Source organism: Parasteatoda tepidariorum, chromosome 10 (genome assembly GCF_043381705.1).
Source record: "Parasteatoda tepidariorum isolate YZ-2023 chromosome 10, CAS_Ptep_4.0, whole genome shotgun sequence".
Classification (NCBI taxonomy): Eukaryota; Metazoa; Arthropoda; class Arachnida; order Araneae; family Theridiidae; genus Parasteatoda; species Parasteatoda tepidariorum.
The window spans coordinates 33,466,442-33,488,180 of NC_092213.1; the positions used below are offsets into that span (position 1 = coordinate 33,466,442).

The 21,739-nt window shown below is 27.9% G+C and overlaps 1 long non-coding RNA gene across 4 annotated transcripts in view; it reads left to right on the plus strand.

Moving 5' to 3' along the window:
- Window positions 1-21,739, plus strand: part of LOC107437847 (uncharacterized) — a 336,010-nt gene that overhangs the window by 254,847 nt on the left and 59,424 nt on the right. For all 4 annotated transcript variants that reach the window (XR_011638002.1, XR_011638001.1, XR_011638004.1 and 1 more), the window contains one exon: window positions 4,897-4,942. This is a non-coding gene — a long non-coding RNA (uncharacterized lncRNA). The remainder of the gene's footprint in view (window positions 1-4,896; window positions 4,943-21,739) is intronic.

Genomic DNA, 21,739 nt, shown 5'->3' on the forward strand with positions numbered 1-21,739 from the left:
TATATATATATGCTGATAAGTTTAGAAAGTACTACAAAAAATAATAATGAAGGGCTTTGTTTCCATAAATAACTGTAAAGGTTTGCGTGGGATCAAGAAAAAAGGCCAATACTAGGGAACTATTTTCTGTGCACGCTAAGTGTACTTTTAAGGCATTTATAAGCGCACGCTGAGAAAAAAAAATATGGTCAAAACTACCAGAATATGGGAAAATATATACCGTGTTTCTGGCTCTATGGTAACCCCAAAAAGCGCAGTAAATTTTGCAGAAGAGTTGTAATAATGATTTTGATAAAATTTAAAATAGAATATGATTTTATATTGTGTGATAAAATTTGGTAAATGTGATAAAATTTGAGAGTTTTTTTTTTTCAGAATACTTAAGAACACGGCGTGAAAACTATTTATTCGGTAAAATTTACTTTTCAGTTTTGTATTTTTTACTAAATGGGTAGACTATAACTATAACTTAACAAGACTATAACTTAAATTTAAAAAACTAAATAAATCCGGTAAGCCGTTATCGTGTAAACAAAAAATTTCCAAATGAATGACTTAAGTTCCGTTTAAGAAATTGAAACCGAAAGGTTTCATTGTTGTTGTCTTTGTTGCTGTTATCTGTTCATTGTTGTTGTTTTCACTTGTTTTCCATGTTGTTGTTTTTTTTACAAGAAATGTAATTACCATATACTATATAAATTTATTCAGAATTTTTTTCTCTTTGTACTCTTCTGTTATTTTATAAATAATAGTTTTTTTTTCATTTTTATGGGTATTCATAGAAAACTATGATCAAATTCAATCTGAAACTACAATATTACTTTCTGTATGGAATATTTATTTGAAATGAAGCGTATCACATATGTTTGGAACCTAATTACTTATTCACTCATAGTTTTTTTTTATTTAATGTAAGGCTACACATGAAATGAAAAACCTTGAATTAAAATTTCTCATGCTTATCTGTAAATTTACAAAAACAAACAATTTGTGCACTCTGTTAATACTTACTTAGAAGAAAAAAACTATTTCTGGAAAACAGTTACGATACGAATGGAACCAGAACCAGTTTTCATTACCAGAAATATCATTATCACCCTGTATGGTTATTTTATCATAGTTTTTTTTTCTCACGAAGTCTGTGCCAATTCCTTTCAGTAGAAAAAATTTTGAAAATTCATCCTAACTTCTCACAAAAAAAAGAAGGAAAAAAAAAGAGAATGGTTTTAAAAATCATATCAACAAGATGAATAAATTTCTCTTCATAAATCAATTTCAATCCCAAAAATATGACATAACTTTACTGGAAAAAAATTATCTTATAAAAGTCTGACTTTAAATTTAAAAATAAAGTAAATAATGATGTCAATTGTCAGAAATAATTCAAGTTTTATCATTAAACACCAAATGAATCTCTTCCAACTTTGCAAAAAGATTTAAATTGACCATTACTTTTTAAAAACACCTTATTGTCTATATTTTTGATTGGAAAAGACTGTATAGTATGCATTAAAGAGGAATAATTACTTATATTACTCATTGTTTCTGTACAAATTCATTACTTTTCGTGTATTATTATCTGCTGCGTCTGAACTTAAATAGACAGCTGCTTACATTCCTTTACGTGTCTATAATTGTCCAAGATCCGGTCAAATTACCTCCTCCCAACTATTGTCTCTGTCACACTACTTTGATTTCCGCTATTTAAAATCTCACCGGAAATTGCGATTGACCTTTCCGGTTAAGAGAATCCGGGTGCAGTATGGGTCGCCTACATGTTAAGATGTCCCCACCGGAAGAAAATATCCCATCTTTAACTAGATATATGGAGGAAACAGGTGATATATTTTCTATCTATGTTACGTGGAGTTAAATACCGTTTACGGATCTAGGTGCAGTTTGAAATCGTATTCGCACTTTTAAAGCGTAAAATTATATTTTAATTTTACAATGCTTCCTGTTTTGTTGATAAAAACGGAACTTTTAATAGTAATTTGCGTGTTTAAAGTTGCATGTGGGATCTTAAACGTCAAGTTGTAAAGGATATTTTTTAAATTGCTGATTTAAACCGTTAGTTTGTTACAGTTTGGTCCCGGATTTCATGAATAATTTTGCCTTCGTGCTGATGATCATATCAGGGAGTTTTTTTCCCCCCAATTTTAATAAAAATGGATTTTTTTTAATAAGATATTATGGAGTGTTACTTCACATCAAAACTAAATAAATTTTTCGAGGAATTGATACCTAGTTATGAGAAAAAACTATTATATTGAATTCTTCATGGAGTAAATAATCGTCAACTTTTTTTTATTTATTTATTATTTAATATAAGGTGGTTAAAAGTGAAGAAAGATTGTACATTATTATTATCTAAGATAAATTATTTTGAAGATTCAAATCAGGATAATCAAGATTCAAGGATGATTCGTAATATCGATATCGGCGATATAAGTTAAAAGCAAATAATGATGATAAATTATCATTATCCTGTACAAATAAAATTATAACATGCAAAATAGGATAATCAATAAATGAAATTTATTTATTTATGCAACCGTAATATCGATATCTTTAACCATAATATCGATATATTTAGCCGAAATATTTATATATTTAACCATAATATCGCGCAAATTTGTTACAGTCTTATAAAGTGTTAATTTAAATCTTGTTTAGGTTAAAGCTGACTTAGTGCTTTAAAATTATATGTAACAAGCACGATATTATGGTTCAACAGGCCATCATATTAAGGTTGCAGCGAATTTGTAACATTATGGTCCACGCTTCAAAATGTTTTAAAACGTAACGACATTGCAAAGTCTTATTCTTAAAAAAAATGGAAACGTACATTTCACTGTGGACCAGAGGCTCCTGGAAAAGAATGTTCCATGATTTTGTGACCAATAGGATAAGCACTGCTGCATTGGGATAAGTACTGCTTACATTACTTTCCATACAAGCTGGTTCCTACCGATCTGAAACTAGGTGACGCCACCGAGGATCGAACCCTTCATCATTGCATTCAATGACTCTTTAGTGAGCATTCCTGGCTGACTTATTTAAATTTTAAAAATGTATAAATGGTATTTGTGTTTGTTATAATAGATAACTTCTCTCGAAAATCACTATTCCGCAAAATCTATGTTTTATATCAATAGTACCACATCATGTCTAATACTATCCAGCAAACATTACTTTTATTGTTTATTCAATCCACGTGGTCCAGCTGCTGACTAGACCAAGTCCAAGAGCGCAATAATCATCACAAAAAAAAGAAATACAAGAAGAGGACTAGAGTTTATGTCGTTCCAGTCGAGACCCACACAATTCAAAAGGTGTTTGGTATAGATTTGACTTGAGTTACAGTTGTTACACATTTTTTTTCTCCAATGCCCGCTTGAGGAATGACCTACGCCATACAGGCATCTGAAGGGGAGATTTGTTGGCCACTCTTTCAGGGGCACTATATTAGGTGGGCCAACGTTGCTTCCACTGTAAGGACAGAGAGAAGGAAAGAACTTCCATGTCTTGCCCGGGATTCAAACCCAGAGCCTTTCTGATGCAAGGGTAGTTCCCTAACCTCAACACAGGCCGGTCGGTCATTGTTACACATCTGAAAGATCTTTTTCCCCTGAAAACATTCACTGTAAAAAATAAGTGTAAATTCTACGAAAAATAACAGCATATTTTTACAGAAAAAAAAAACGTTTTAAAGATAAATACAGGTTTTTTCTGTTTTTAATCACTACCTTCACGCTAAAAAAAATCTCTTTTTTTTTAAACAGACTTTTCTTGCATATTTGACAGTTTAAAACAGTTTTTCATAAAGCAGCCTACACGGATTGAAACTGCCAATTCAAAGTATAGTTTTGGCCATACAGTTTTGCTTACCGTAAGAAACTTTGTTTTCTTTTTAAAATCATTATATGATTATTTTCCAAACTTATTCTTGCTTTTCAGCATTCATTTTATGCCGTCATATACATAAAATTAAGATTAGCCTTGATACTCTGCCTAATTTTTATCTGCCTTTTGGTATACTTTTTCAGTAACTTAAATTACTAGACATTTTTAAAAGGGTGGGCCGCTGTAGTTTTAAACGTTTTTACACCCTAATATGATTTCAATAAATGAAAAGTTCAAGATACAGACAGTATAAAATTTCTCTTCATAACGAAGTGTTAGAGCTGCATCGAAAAACTGGAGAGTGCTTGAGAAGGTTACCCGGGTTCGTATCCTGGCGCTGATTGGTCAAGATAATCCTGCTCTAGAGTCGCACCGACCACAATGCTGGTCTAGTTTTTTATTACGTTTTTTTTCTTGTTAAAATAACAGAGTTTTTTGTTAATGTAACAAAATTTTTTGCCATAATAACTGAATTTTTTTGTTAAAATAGCAGTACTTATCTGCTTAAAAGGCTGGCGAATTCAAATAACAAATTTTTCTAATTCCTTCATTGTCTAATATTTTTGTAGCCAACCAAGTGTATAGCCCAGTTTTCATAAGCTCCTGAATACTTAGAGCTTCACTAATAGATTTCTTAAAAATTCATCTGTGGGGGAAAAAAATTTTTAATTGAAGTATTTTAAAATTAAAAACACAATTCTATTGCTTCTGTCATTCTCAGTTTTCCAACTTTTACCTCTAAAAGCTCTATCCCTTATTTTTAAGCTACAAATTAATGCTACAAATTAAGCTACAAATCAATTTTTTTTTTAACTTCAATGTTTCATTTTATTATCTTTTGACTCATATTGTTTCATTTAATCGTTAAAATTTCTATCCTAAAGGTTAATTATTTTTGCTCCAGTTCATTATTATTTTTAAAAGTTAAATATTTTATTTTTTTTCTATTTTTAAACTCAAAACTAACTTTTATTTTAAACTCATTTTTAGAAGGAAATTTTTGAAGAACCGTAGAAAAATGTAAAGCAAAAGAAAGGTAAGAAGTTTTTTTTTCATTTTCTTTTCTTAAAAAACAGCAATAAGCGTTTCCTTTTTCTTTAAAAAAATTAAATTGATAAAGTATGCAAAATTATTGAAAAACAGACGGCCACTAAATACCTACCGGACCATATTCTAGTTAATATCTAAGTCATTAACTTCAAACAATGGGAAACACATTCTTGGAGTTAAGAAGTATATTAAAATGTTTTTATGAAACATTAAGTAAAATGTAGTTGTCGAGTGCTTGCTTAATCACAAATTTAAGCCTATAAAAAAATATTTAATCTATTTATAAATTAGTTCACTTAGTCACAAAAGCAGGAATTACCTGATTTGCGTTTTTTACTGATTCGTCGTTTTATTGATTTGTCCATTTACTAAGACGCCGATTTACTGACATAGAAATTCATTGATTTTTGATTTACAGATGCACTCTTTTTTTTCTTTCTTTTATTTTGTTTTATAACCGGCGCTAAACAACTGACCCAATTCTGAGTTTACGACTATCAAGGTTTAACTCTGTAGCCTCGTAATTTTGAACCCATTTCAGAAGATAATGAAACTTCTAGATCAAGCATTGGGACAAACTACCTTAATAGAGTATTTTTGATGGAACTAACCAGTAATTGCTTTACATGGAGAGGAAAATCACCTAAACCTCTCATGGTTAGCCCGACGGCAAGAAGGTTCTATCCCATGATGCGTCCATCACTGGGGATATTTTATGTCAGCCCTACGATTGTTGCGAGCTGGAAGCAAAATTCGTATCGACAAGCCATCGTGGGTATTCGAACCTCTTTCTTTCTTTCATTTGCCGATTCTCATTCATTAATGTACATTCATTCATTCATAAGATGTGAAGAAATTAAGGAATCTACATAATGTACATATGTTGATACATTTCATTTCTTCACATCTTAGTCTTTCTTTTTCTCCTCACTCAGTGGCGGGAAGTTTAAAAGTTATTAAAAATATCTAAATAGCCACACGTATAAAAATCGCGTAATATTATCGTATAGAACACAATAAAAAACATAATGGTCGTCATAGTAATAGAATATATTTAGTGTTTCGAACTATTTAAATAAGCTTCTTATTAATTGCTCTTGTTAATTTCTGGAATAAACTAAATTTGAGAACCTATACTTAATAAATAAATCCGAAAAAAAACATATTGCTAACTTTCTGGTGTATGTAAATAAAGTTAAAGCAAAAGGAAAAGAGCAGAAATAATATAACATAGACTGACGTGCAGTAGTTTTGGTAATAAAATGCCTTCTTTGATGTCAAACTACTGAGATACAGAAAGAAAAATTATAAATAAATACAAGAAAAAAAAAGAAGACTGAACTATAAGTTTGGGAAATAAAACCGTCAAACACAGTTAAGAAAAAGAATGGTTCAGAGATAGATAGGCTGAGAACTCGGGAATTCCTAAACATTTGGAAAAACAGAAAAACTAATGTGCATTAAATAAATTATTATAAATTTTAAAAATGTGGAAGAAATTCCAGAAATCTAGGTCGGTAGCTTAGATGTAGAGTTCAATGGTTTATGCAGAAGAAAACTCAAACCTCTGACAGCAATTTGGGGTGATGCGGTGGAAAAAAAGGAATCTTCGTTGTTTGTGTGTCATTATCGGTATTCTTTACACATTGTTCTAACTTTATTCAAGTAAAATTTATCTTTTAAAGAGAGAAATAGTTTATGAAAACATTTATTATTATTTTCTAAATTCATTGAATTTAAGTATCCTTTTGCTCATAATATTAATTTTCTTTACGTTAAAACTACTTTTTGCTGGAGTTTTCTTTTTACTATTTTTCTTTCAAATCCCCCTTATCAGTTTCACAAAAATTTTCTCTTAACAGCCAAATTTTTTATACTATTCTCATCATGATGTTGCATGTATAGCTACAAAATTTATGGTATTTGATCCAGTACGTTTCTCAAAGAGTGTAATAATAAAAAAATACTTTAATTATGATTCTTTCTTCACCGATAAGGTAATAAAGTTACTAATAAAATACTTAAATAACTTCCAATTTAATGCTTTGCAGCAAAAAATTAGTTTTCGATGCAAAAATTAGTTATAATTAAATTAAATTAGTTTTCGTTAGCTAAATTAATCAATAAAAATAATTGTTTCAAAAATAAATATTATAAGTCCTAAATCGCATTTTTAACTTATTTAACATCAAATGAGTTGTGTCATATTTTTGAACGAGATACTATTTTCCTTATATTCTTCTTCTTTGTTTTCTTCTTTTTCCTCTTCTACAGCACAGAGCAGTTCAAGCAAACGAGCTTTAAAGATACTATATTGACATTGGGTAATAAAGATAGTTGCCTACATTTCTTTCTTTCAAGCTTTTATTTGACGAAGTCTAACGATTCCTAGCAATCATTTAACATGGTTTTTCGAAGCTCTTTCACCAAGGAAAATGAAAAAACCACAGTTTAAGTGCCTTACACTTGACGCTAAGCTATAATTTTATACACTGTTTGCGATCTTACTGTAAAGAATCATCTGGTCTTCAGAACGGACAAGTAAGTAATATATTTTAAAAGTTCTGTAACTCTTTTAAATATCGGCAATTTGGTGACATTTTCCCACCTAGGTGAAAATTAAGCAAAATCAATGCCGTATTCCCATTTTTAGCAAGTTTTTATGAGCTCAAATAATACAGCATTGGAGTAAATGCAGCATTGAAAATTTTAAGTATTAAAAAATTAGACCACAAACGCTTTTCGTTTTTAAAAAACTGTGGCTTTTCTCCATATTGACGTTTAGCGCCATTTTCTGGAGAGAAAAAAACAGTGGGCGTAGGCTAAAGATTAGCTGAACTTGATCTAACAGTCATTAGTAACTGTTGAACTGAGATCAGTTTTGAAAATAGCATATTATTCGTAAAAAGGCATCACTTCATGTGACTCCAGAGACTTCGTAAAACACTCTGTAAAAAATGGATACTCGATTATCGTGAAACTTTCTTCTTTTTTGACGAAACCGTTTCCTAGTATATACTAACAGCAAAAATTTCGTCAAAGTGATGATATGACTATCGTCACTTCTTCGAGGAACAAGTTTCATCAAAATTGAAAAAATATATTTCGTCATTTTATTTCTCAAAACAAAAACAAAAAATAATAATAATAATAACTTGTAGTGCCTAATGTAATAACTAAATACTGGAATAATTTTCAATGCTGTGTTCGAATTTTCATTTTTAACATGTTACCTAAATAGTTCGAAAAAATCAATTTAGTTGTGATCGAGGTTGAATAAAGATTAAAAAAAGTTTGAATTGTAAGGTTTACAAAGTTTTACATCCTTTTAAACTATGCAATTTTAAAAGCAGAATTCAAAATTTGATAGAAATTGGTACAATGGTTTCTGTATAATAAAAGTTTTAAAAACGCTGAAGAATAATTATTTTTAGTTTTATTTTACTTTTTTCTCCTTCACGTCTAAGCTGCATCTTATGCGTTGTAAGACAAAAATAACAAAGCCAGATGATTTATAATTACATTGAAATACACTGAAAATCAACCTCTATATCTAAACCTAATATTGTAAGACAAAAATAACCAAACTTTATATTTTAGCATTATACAGTAATACACTAAAAGTCAAGCTCTATATCTAACCCTAATATCCTAATACAGTAATAACCAAAATTTATATCGTAGCATTATATTGTAATGCGGTAAAAATCAAGCTCTTCCAAATCAAGCAAGAATCCAAACCTCAATATTCTTATACAGAAATAACCAAAATTTATATCGTAGCATTGTATTGTAATACATTAAAAATCAAGCTCTATATCTAAACCGAATATTCTAAGACATAAATAACCAAGCTTTATATCTTAGCATTATATTGTGTAATACACTAAAAACCAAGCCCTATATCTAACCCTAATATTCTAATACAGATATAACTAAAATTCATATCGTAGCAGTATATTGTAATACATTAAAATATTGTAATACATTAAAAATCACGCTCGATATCTAAACCTAACATTCTAATACAGAAGTAACCAAACTTTATATCTTAGCATTATATTGCGTAGTACACTAAAAACCAAGATCTACATCTAACCTTAATATCTTAATACAGATATAACCAAAATTTATATCGTAGCATTATATTGTAATACATTAAAAATCAAGCTCTATATCTAAACCTAATATTCTAATACAGAAGTAACCAAGCTTTATATCGTAACATTATATTGTAATACATTAAAAATCAAGCTCTATATCTAAACCTAATATTCTAATACAGAAGTAACCAAGCATTATATCTTAGCATTACATTGTGAAATACACTAAAAACCAAGCTCTATATCTAACCCTGATATTCTAATATAGAAACAACCAAAATTTCTATTGTAGCATTATATTGCAATGCATTAAAAATCAAGGTCCATATCTAAACCGAATATTCTAAGACAGAAATAACCAAGCTTTATATCTTAGCATTATATTGTGTAATACACGAAAAGCCAAGCCCTATATCTAACCTTAATATTCTAATACAGACGTAACAAAAATTCATATCGTAGCAGTATATTGTAAAACACTAAAAATCACGCTCGATATCTAAACCTAATATTCTAATACAGAAGTAACCAAGCTTTATATCTTAGCATTATATTGCGTAATACACTAAAAATCAAGATCTACATCTAACTTTAATATCTTAATACAGATATAACCAAAATTTATATCGTATCATTATATTGTAATACATTAAAAATCAAGCTCTATATCTAAACCTAATATTCTAATACAGAGGTAACCAAGCTTTATAGCTTAGCATTATATTGTGACACACTAAAAACCAAGTTCTGCATCTAACCTTAATATTCTAATACAGATATAACCAAAATTTATATCGTAGCATTATATTGTAATACATTAAAAATCAAGCTCTATATCTAAACCTAATATTCCAAAACAGAAGTAACCAAACTTTATATCTTAGCATTATACTGTAACACATTAAAAATCAAGCTCTATATCTAAACCTAATATTCTAAGACAGAAATAACCAAACTCTGTATTCTAACATAACACCCTGTAATACGGTTCTACATTAGAACATAGAAATATCTTAGCTTTATACCACAGCTCAGTAGTATAATACGGAAATACTTTACAACCCGAAAGGTTAACTTTTCGATCTTTTTCGAATTTTAAGTCTTTGAACTTCACGAAAAGTCAAACCTAATTCCTGCTGAACAAAAAATTTCCACCCGATCTCCATCTGTTCAAAACTGAAAGGGTTGACAACCCTCTTTCCCTGTGTGGGTCAGGGTGAAGAAAGAGGGGTTGAGCTGTATCAGTATTCAGTAGCAGGGAAAAAAAATAAAGGGTTGTAAAGAAGTGAGACAGGTGCTATATTCCGCTCCTCTCCAGGGCCTCAAAGGGGTGAAGGAAAGGTGGTATTGAAAGGGGTGCGGGTGTGAAGAAAAGGTAGAAGGGGGTTTTTATAGCCTGGAATTTCGTCGCTACCTAGCTGCGAAGGTGAATGTAACGTTACCCCCTTTTTTTAAAAATGTTTTGGGGGTCATAGGAACTCTTCTATAAGATACCCTTTAGGAAACATGAAATTTGTGAAAACAATCGCTATAAAGTTATGGCATTTGTACTTCAAAGCGATTATGCCGACCGATAATAAAAAATCAGCCTTTCTTTTAACATTTTTCAAGCTACTATATTTTCAAAGACTGAAATTGAAGGTCACAAAAGTTTTAATTAAAGTTAGGAGGTTATGAGAAATGTTCTACTAGATACCCTTTAAAAATTAGATTTGTATCTTGAAAAAAAGAAAAAAAAGAAAGAAAACGATCGGTGCAAAGTTATCGCATTCATATTTCAAATTTATTATACCGCTCTGTAATTGAAAATTAGCCTTTATTAGTACTTTTAAACACTAGAACTTAATGTTTTGTACAAAATTTTAATCGATTTTAATAAAAATGTTTGAAGTAAAATTGTGTGCTTATAAATTCAGTAAAAAAATGCAAATTTTTTAAATTTTTTATTTAATCAACTTTTTATGAGAATTTATACACATAATTAATGAATAATCACGACTGCCATATTCATATTTCTTTCAAACTTCAAAATCAAGTCAAACTTCAAAATCAAAATTAAGAATGATTTAGTACCTAGTCACCATAATCAAAACAAAACGGTGATTTTTTTTTATCATAAACCTAATATACGAGTGTGTTAATAACGACTACCTAAACCTAAACCTAAAACCTAATATACGACTGAAGTTAAAAAATAAGTTGAAGATAATTCCATAAGGTGAAGAATAATTTATACCATTTAAAATAAAATTCAATACTTTTCTCTACCTATCTTATCTTATATGTATTATATCTTATTTTAATATATAATATATAATATAATATCTCATCTTACAAATACTATCGATCCTATCTTTTTTATAACGCAACTTACTTTTTATCCTATCTTGAAATTGATCTTATCTATTTTTCTGTGTATTCCTATTTTTCTTGCTTTTCCATTTTATATTTTTTATTATTTGTGCTAAAAATAAAAGCAACATCTCCAAATTCAAGTCATCATTTTGTATTATCATTATTAATCGGAAATTTTTTTCGATGGTTTAAATTTTTTCCATTGTGTGTAGCACAATTTTATTTATTTTAAAGTAATGTTCTGAATTTATTTTATATCAATTCATTAACGCTAGAATAAAAGTGTTTTAGAAAAGAATTTCAAATTCTTTTCTTCAGAAAACTTCTTCTGAACTTTAAATTTATAGACAGTTTACAAGCTGCAAAATATCGATATTTTACTGTTCTGAATTTATCGCTATTTTGCAGTTAAAAATTTTGATGCATAATTTTAGGGAAATACATTGAAGTTCTAATTCTAAAACTTATAAATAACATTAATAACTGGAATAATTTTTAAAAACTTTCAACGAGGCGCAATGAAATAAGAAAAATAAATTAATTAATTTATATATATATAAAAAAAAAAGTTAAATAGCATACAATTAGAAACTACAAACTCGTAGATATACTAACTACAAATAACTTTTCTCAATATATAGATTTGAAAGCAAAAGTGAGAAAATTAAAAGACAACTTTTATTATTCTTTTCGAAATATACCATCAATTAATCATTCTGATTTCTGCGAGATAATTACTTTTTTCAATACAAATATAAACTTCAATTATTACCCGATGTTCGCGTGATTAACTCGACGTATCAACATTTTGAATAACTTATCAAACAAAACTTCTTCATTTTCACCTCCACCCCTCGTGAACTCTTTCGAACACTTCGGTCATTAAGAGCCTCAAATATCGCACGCAAATGATGAAAAGAAAATGAGACACGCCCATTTTTGGCAATTAACCCCCACAGTGTAATTAGTGAAAATTCCCCCACTCTACCCACCACTTCAAACGCTAGAAAATTGTCTGGCTTTTTCTCTTTCTATCATAAAATTAAACTTGAGTTTGTCCTTTAGAAAGGTACTCCTTCCCCCCCTCTTTCGTGGTAATTAGTCGCCATCATACATACATTTGGCGCGGGAAAACTATGCCAGAACAATTTCATCCCCCTTTTCCGAACATGTGTTTCGGAATACTATGGCTGAATCAGTTCTGAGAAAATACGAAAATAAATAATAAAAAGAAAAAGTAAAAACCTTGGAACGAACCGGGCGCGAACTAATTGCTGTAATTAAACCCAGCATTCGAAAGATTTCGGCGGAAAATTTCTCCCCCGTTAATTGTTGTTTGAACGGCCGAAATCCACTTGTGGTCTTCGGTAGGTGGGTAGGCCGGCCTAAATTGCTCTAGCCCCCCTAGTAATTAAGGAAAACCGAAGGAAATGGTATATCCTTCTTGATTTCCTCAGAGCGCCAAATACTCAGAAAGTTTTCTGTTGTTTTACTTTTGGAATCTAGCGTTACGCCTCTTTCCCCCTCTCCATTGTCGCTTCAACAGTTATTTCTACAGTTAGGAAGTTAAGTTCCGTTTGTTTAACAGATGGTAAAAGGTAGTGTAAAAGGGAACTTCTTGCTATTGCATTTTAAGTTATTTTAGAAGAAATCTTTTGCTTTGTTTTCTTTTTTTTATGGGGGGGGGGCGAAAATATTTTTTAATTTCGATTTTTTTGAATTATTAATTTATATGATTTTTTTTTTCTCGAGAATATTTTATGACAGGTCTAAATTAGTACTTTTCGTCAATGGGGAAAGAAAAATTATATTATTGCATAATTAATAAAAATAAATACTAAATTACTTTTTGGATCAAACGCTGCGCCTTAACCCCTCTCTTCTTTGTAGCTTCAATAGTAATTTCTACAGTTAAGAAGTTAAGTTAAGTTTGTTTATAAGATGAAGAAGGGTACTTCTTGTTATTGCATTTTAAGTTATTTTTTTTTAAAAAAAATTTATTTTTTTTTTTTGATATATTTTTATTCACTAACTGACAGGATATTTTTTTTCTCTTCAGAATATTTTATGAGAAATTTAAATAAGTATTTTTTTCAATGGGAAACACGAAAATTTTACTAATACACAAGTAAGAGTTAATAAAATTAAAAAATAAAGTATAATGAAATTTTAAGTTCCATTATTAAATGAAGTTTAATTAAGTGCAAAGCTATTTTCATAAAGGTAAAAATTAAGCACTTGAAAGTTAAAAGTAATTAGAAAGCTGCACTTTTCTTAAATTTATGAATATCACTTTTTTGTAATTTTTTTTAATTCATTTTTATGTCTGAACGCTTTTTAAAATGTTCTAAAACTAATATACTTTCATACATATTAATGTGTTGGAAACTCACCGATATGCAACAATACTATTTTTATTTATTTATTTATTATTATTATTTTTTACTTTAGCATTTCTCCTCTTCCCCCACATCCTTTGTAGCTCCAACAGCTGTTTTTATTTACTACTTCTTTTTGTTTAACAGATGGTGCAAAATAGTTTTACAGGGAATTTCTAGTTAATTAAGTTTTAAATAATCTTTAAGGAAATCATAATTGGATGTTTATTTTAATATTTTTTTTCTTAATAGCAAAATTCTTTTTAACTATCCCTTTTCAGAGGTTTTTCTTTTTTAAATTTTCCTACTGATCATATTTAATCACATTTTTCGTTTCAGTTTTTTTTAATTTGAAAATAATAAAAAAATATTGCACAATCTAAAAAACACAACAAAGAATTATATCGAAAAATCTAAAATAATATTCATCATATCTGTCTAGAATAATTTGTAATAATTGTGTTCCACTTTAAATGTAAAATAAGTACATAATCTGATAAGTTTCTTAATTAAACAAATTGTTAATCAAAATATTGGAAGCTACAAAAAAACGTTAAAAAATCAAGTTTTTGAGGGCTTTTCTAATTTAATATTTCATAAGAATTTTAAAAAAATTTTAAAATTTGATAACTTTATAAAATTTTGATAAATTTAATTTTTATTATTTTGTCAAAATTTTGAAAGTAAAAAGAAACACTTTTAATCTAGAAATTAAAAAAATAATTGTTTTTGAATAAAAGCGTTTATAAATTGTGTATCTCTTTGACGCTTTGAACATATTTTTAATACTTTTTTCATTAATTCGGGGCAAAATAAGTGAAAAATATTATATTTAGCATTCTAATAATTTATGATTATGAAATGCGGCATAAAATACAGTGCCCTCTTCTGTGTAAAATGTAAAATCTTCCAAACGCGACTCATTTCCATATGATAATTTTACAAATTTTCAGTTATTTAGATCTAAGAGAAATAGTTATTCATCATTAAAATTTTGTTAATTCACCAAATCAATTATTGATAAATTTTTAGAATAGTGACAGTTTTTTATAATTAATACCATAATATTTATAATTACGATTATTTAAAATACCGAAATGTATATTTTACTTGGAATTCGAGAGTCAGAAAAAATATATAAAAGGGACCCTGGTGATTCATCTGTCTCAAAGGATTAAACTATATTTAACTAGTGAGGAAAATTCGACATTCATAGCTATTTACATATAAACTGGCTGCCTCAATGTACAATATATAATGTACTAGCCAATAAATGTACTAGCTTGTACTAGTCAATAAATGTAATTCTGATAACTGTCTTTGTGTTAATTATCCCCAATTTCCCCTGTAACTTGTCATAAATCAGTGGACTCATTTTTCATGTATTTCGAAATTCTTTGAGTGACGAGTTCGAATTCTAACGGATTCTATTCTAATTATTTCGAATTTAACGAAATGACGTTTCCTCAACAAGTTATAATTCGTTTTTAGTGTTATTATTTTCAAAACAGAGGGCCATATGGAATAAAATAATGGAACAAGCCAGGGCCCATAAAGGGCTGTAGAGCTATGGAAGAAGAAAAAAGATTTTTTCTAATTTGGGAATCATTTTGTTTCTAACTATGTATTAAAATCTAACGGTGGTGTCGCAGTTTTTTATTGTTGTCGGTACATTTTCATTAAAGGAAAATGAATTGGTAAGATCCAATTTTTTCACATTAATTTCCAAATTTTTTGGTTTCATTCAGCGTAAAATTAATAAAAGTCATAAAATTATTATTTTCCCGTAAAATATTTTTGCATCTCAAATTTAAAGGTATTTACCTGTAACATTATCTGTAACATTTATTTAACTTAATTTACTCTGCTATTATTATTGATTGCTTTCTTAATGAAGAGTTTAAAACTAGAAATTTTTTCTTCATTATAACATAATTCTATGATATTACCTTATTACGTTACATTTTATGATAAAGTCATTTGAATTGGTGTCAAAACTTTTTAAACATTTTAAAATAATAGCTTTTTTGGTGTAAATTAGATAATATGTTATTATAAATCACCTTTAAAGCGATAAGTTAAATGATTTAGAACTTAACAATTAGCTTGGCGCACAACGTTATGCATACAGAGATTCTATTTAATATATCACCTTGTTTGATAAGCTAAACGCAGTATCGTAACAGCCCATGGAGGGCCTAGGCCTACTGTGTGCATCCCAGTTTTCTTGATCTTGTTCTCTGGGTTGCAAGAGCAGATGTTCCGGCTGGATGGTCAGCTGAGCGTTACACCCACAGTGCTTAGTCCCCTAGGTAAAACTTACTTTACCGACCCACTAAATTGAGTTTGGTAAGCAAAAATATTTAATTACAGTTGTAAACTTACATAATTTGTTATAATGATATATCTTTGATTTTTAATGCTATTTTAAAAATAAATGATTTTTTAGAAAAATAATTTATGTTTACTAATAGATATTAATAGAATCATAAGAGAAATAGAATTACATGAGATAGTTCATATTATTTGCTTATCAAATTCGACTCAAAATAAACATTTAATTTTATTCATGTTTACTAATAGATATTAATAGAATCATACGAGAAATGGAATTACATGAGATAGTTCATATTATTTGCTTATCAAATTCGACTCAAAATAAACATTTAATTTTATTTATGTTTACTAATAGACATTAATAGAATCATACGAGAAATAGAATTACATGAGATAGTTCATATTATTTGCTTATCAAATTCGACTCAAAATAAACATTTAATTTTATTTATGTTTACTAGATATTAATAGAATCATACGAGAAATAGAATTACATGAGATAGTTCATATTATTTGCTTATCAAATTCGACTCAAAATAAACATTTAATTTAACAAAAATGAATTGTAGACGTGGGAAGGGGGGGGGCACAAGCGTAAGCAAAGAGAATTCTTTATAGTACATATGTTTTGAAGAAAAAATTTAAACTTTCACATAAAAAACTATTTTATGTTAAGAAACAACAATTATTTCGAAGCAATCATCGGGGTTGATGAGCTGCAGCAAACAGAAGTCATACCCATTAAGTTTAATAAAAAATTTATAAGAATATTTCAAATATTCAAACGTGTTAAGTCATTTAATAAACATCTGTAAATGTCTTAAAATTTGCTTTAGTAATATTTACAATGAAACTAATAATAAAAATATTTGCTTAGTTTCAAAATATATAAATTACATTTATCTCATTTTGTTGTGTTTTTCATAAAAATTTTCGTCTGTTTATTAGGCATTCGTTTTAAAATTTAGTCATCGTAAATCTCTTTTTCTGCAAAAATCAATTTCCCAGTTCCAATATATAAATGCGTTGTTTGTTCATTTATTTTTATTTCTAACTATTTCAATATTTTCAAATATCACAAAAAATTTATTTACTTATTCATTTCGAATATTCGTAATTTTCTATATTATCTTCCGAAACCTACTAAGATTTAATACCGTCTTTAAAGAGCTAAATTTATCTTACCTAATTTCCTAAAATACATTTAAAGGTTTAGGGAAATAGTATGAGTTTTGCTATTATTGAAAGCAAACCAATATAGTTTTCATACAAATTTGTGCGATGATTTGCAGAACTCTTCTGTTTTTATTTATTACAATACTGAAATATTTGCGTTTTTATATCAACTTATAAACTTCATTCTGATGTTCATTTTTGTTCATAGGAAAATAAAATTTTATTACATTACTTGTTTCAAGAAAAAGTAGTAAATAACTTTATTACAAATCATTTTATTTTTTACACATAATGGGAAGATATATCTTTTTTCCCCAAATGAATTATTTCTGCGCCTATTTATTCCAAATTCAGTATTTTATATTAATATTATTTTTTATTTTCATAATTATAGATTTATCTTCCTTTTTTCTCCGCAATATCTAAATAGGAATTTTTTTTTATTTAATACACAAATTTTATAATAAAAATCAAAAGGAAAATAAAAAGCTTTATATATTTTAATATAAAAGAGTATTTTAAAACTTTCAATGAAACTTGACATTTGGAAATTCATTCTGTATGTTTCTGTGTTCAATACAAAGTATGTTAAAAAGAGGAATGGTGAATAAATAAAATTGAATAAAATAAGAAATGGTGAATGAAATAAATAATTAAGAAAATGAATAAATAAAAGAAAATTAGAATATTTAAGATAATAAGTAATTAAAATAAATATATGAAAGAGCATGCTTGAAAGAAATAGTCGAATCACAGAATGATTGCAAGAATAACTAACTAATTTGTTACTATTTATTGTAAAATTATTAATTTATATTGAATTCCGGCAAACTTTTTTAATTGAAATACCCGTTTGATGAAAAAAGAATTAGGCACAGCTCTGCTTCTTTTCTTTTTTTTTTTCTTTTTTTTCGAAGAGGAGGGATCCACATTTTAAAACCCATGAATCATTTCGTCATTCTTCAGAATTCTTTTCCTGATTTAGAATATGCTTTTTGCAGCACATAGTTTCTACACTTAGAAAATAACAATCAACGATTTTTAATTTGGTGAAACATACGGAGAAAAAAAATTCGAATAAAATTATACTTGTATGATTATGATATTTTTTATTAAAAAAACCATAATTCTAATTAATAAAACCAAAATATAGGGTATTTAAACTATTCATTAAGTAATTTCGCATGGTAACGCTTTAACCAAAAAAATTAGTTTTCAAAATTATAGTTCATATTACAACACATTTTGTAAAAATAGAAAACTAAAAGGTAATTTTTACAGAATAAATGATTTTTATGACATGCTCTAAGGTACAATGAAAGATACCAATTTTAACCGCATTTTAAGCAAAACAGAGCATTGTAATAAAACCATATTTTATCATTAATTTAAGAAAAATCATTATTAAAGAGTATGTGGGGCAGAGTTATCGATCATGACAACCTTCATCTATCAAAAGGTAACTCGTGATTGAATCAAGTTAGCATGTATTAAAAATAGCATGTCTTAAGTTAGCATGTCTCAAGTTAGCATGTCTTAGTGAATTGATGTTTAATTTTGGTAGTGGTAGTTACGCTACAAGTATCTTCTTATATCGTGTTTCAAATTTCATTTTTAAACTTTAACTATAAGTTCATTTATGCACTTACTTACTGATCCTCTTTTGCCGAGCTGGCACATAAGGCCTCGAGTCTTTTTCTCCATACACCTTTGTCTTTGGCCAGGCAGCACGCTTCTTCCCATCCAGTTAATCCTGTTCTACCAAGATCTTCCTTATTACATCTCTGCACTATTAGTCTTGGTCTCCCTCTCTTTCTCTTTCCATCAGGCGCAAATGAGCTTGCAACCTATGCAGGATTGTTTCTATCTGTTCTTAGTATATGGCCGAGCCGTTCCCATCTTCCTTTTAAAATTTCTTCATTAACAGACAGGATACTGTTGGATATTGTTATACTATTGGGCCAGATGATTTTTAGTATTATTTTTAATCATCTATTTAGAAAAGTTTCAAGTTTTTCGTTTTTCGATTTCCGGGGACTCTAGCATTCGGCACCATGCAGAAGAATGGAACGCACGGTAAATTTATAGACTTTTATTTTTGTTTTTAATTTTATATTTGAGGCCATTTATGTTCTTATATTGATGTAAAAATATTTTACTTGTTGTTTTGAAAAATTTGTTTTTTTAAGCAAAATGCCTAATGTCACATTTCTTGCAAACCTATTCCTTATCCTTGCTACAAATTATCACAATTTCTTGAACCTCCTTTCACCCTTCCAAATGTAACGGTCCTTTACCTATTTTTTTTTTTAGAGCGAAATTATGCGCACAATCTCAAACTGAATACACATTGTAACAAATATTTTCACATTAAATCGAATGAAATAAATATACTTTTTCGAGAACAATTTTCTTCTCCATAGTTTTAATGACAAAGTCATTTTTATAACAAAAAATAATAATTTAAAACTTATGAATTATTGGAAGACAAATTGCTCTAAACAAAAACCATATGGAAAATTTATTTTTTTTCAAATATAAATTATTATGAAAATAAATATTATCAGAAAGATAAAATAAAATATTAATAAATCGTGATAGCAGACGTACATATAAGAATAAGTTTATAATAAGTTTACATTTTTATTTCAATAAATTTTAATCATTTTCTTTTGTGCAGAATCTTCTTTTTCAAAATTTAATTCTCACAAGACAGGCTGCACATCAAAACAATAGTTCATATAACGCAACTGTTCTTATTTCTTGCTTTCCCCCCTCCCACTGAGGACATTAACTTAATTTTTATCTTAAGACATTTTTGGAATTAAAACTGTTACTGCATTTCATATTTCTAAAATTCCTTGCGATTCAAATAAAAATTACGTTTTTTTCTAATTTAAATTCTTCCTTCCCTTACTTAAATTACATTTGTTCCCTCATATATAATGCAAGCCTAGAATTCTTTTATTGAAGTCATTTGTGCTACAAGTGACTTTTTAAAGATTTTGAAAATAAAAAAATAAACAAGTAAAGATTTCTTTTCTTTTTGCATACAAATACACTACACTTTAATTATCCATTTCAGTAATATTTTCCTTCTGTAAAATTAAACTACAAAAATTTTCCAAAATAGAAGCAATTACAATAGCAACCACGTTAACGTTTTTTTAAATAGCATAAATTTTCTTACTAGGTCCTCCTTTTCTACTTTAATAATAAAAGTTTATTACTATTGAAAAATATTTTCTTTATATGGTAAATTTTTCTTATAATTTTCGTCACAGTTTTGCTTATCTTTTTCAACGTTTCATATGAATGTCATTTTTTATATAACCATGGATTTATTCTTACATAAATAAGAAAAAGGAAAAGAGTAGTAAACAAATAAATAAAAGAATCGTGAGATATTAAGTAAAAAAAAGTTCATTTTAAAAACTCAACGAAATAAATCAATTTTTGGGCTTTTTTACTAAAATTAGCAAATATTATTAACAATAATTTGCAATTGAATAATCTAATTGACAAATCAAATTACTCAAGTGTAAATTGAATAATTTTATTTTGTAATGAATGCACACGAAGAAAAAAAATTCCTGAAAAATTACCTCGTACTGTATTACTGTACAGTACAGCGCAGTAAAAAAAATCAATTCTGGTAATTAAAACCAAAATATACAACATTTAAACTACTCATTTGGTAGTTTTTTCGTTCATATGATAACGGTTTACCGGAAAATTCTAATTTTCAAAATTATAATTCTTATAACCAAACATTTAGTAAAAAATACAAAGCTGGGAAATAACTTTAAGCGAATAAATAGTTTTTATGCCATGCTTTAATGTATTATGATAAAATTCCCGAATTCTACTACATTTACCAAACTTCATCACATGTTAAAAAACCATATCCTATCGCTAATGTTTCTAATATCACTAAGGAACCACTTCTATAAAAATTACCAGGTTTTTCGGTGTTCCAATGGAAACAGAAATAGGCTAAATTTTACCTAAATATAGTAGTCATGACCATACTTTTTTTCTCAGTGCATAAAAAATAAAAGCATAAAATGTTTTCCATTTTTAAATATGAATTTTAATATCTTTTCAGAAATACAATTAAACAAAATAACAACAAAAAAATAATAATAATAAAAGAAATTTTAGTTATTAAATAAAAAAAATATTTTTATTACACAGGATGATTTAAAAATAATTATGCCAATAATTGCAATTTACTTCAGTTGCCTTGTCCAATTTTTAATAAAAGCAATTTTTTTTTCGAATAAATTACTAAAACAGAAACTGTACCAAATATTCTATTGATACAGTATAAATTTGTACTGCATCCCTTTGAGAAAAGAAAAATTGACCATCCCCCACACGTACTCTTAGAAATACATTTACTTTTATTTTTCCTTTTCATTTGTGAGTCGG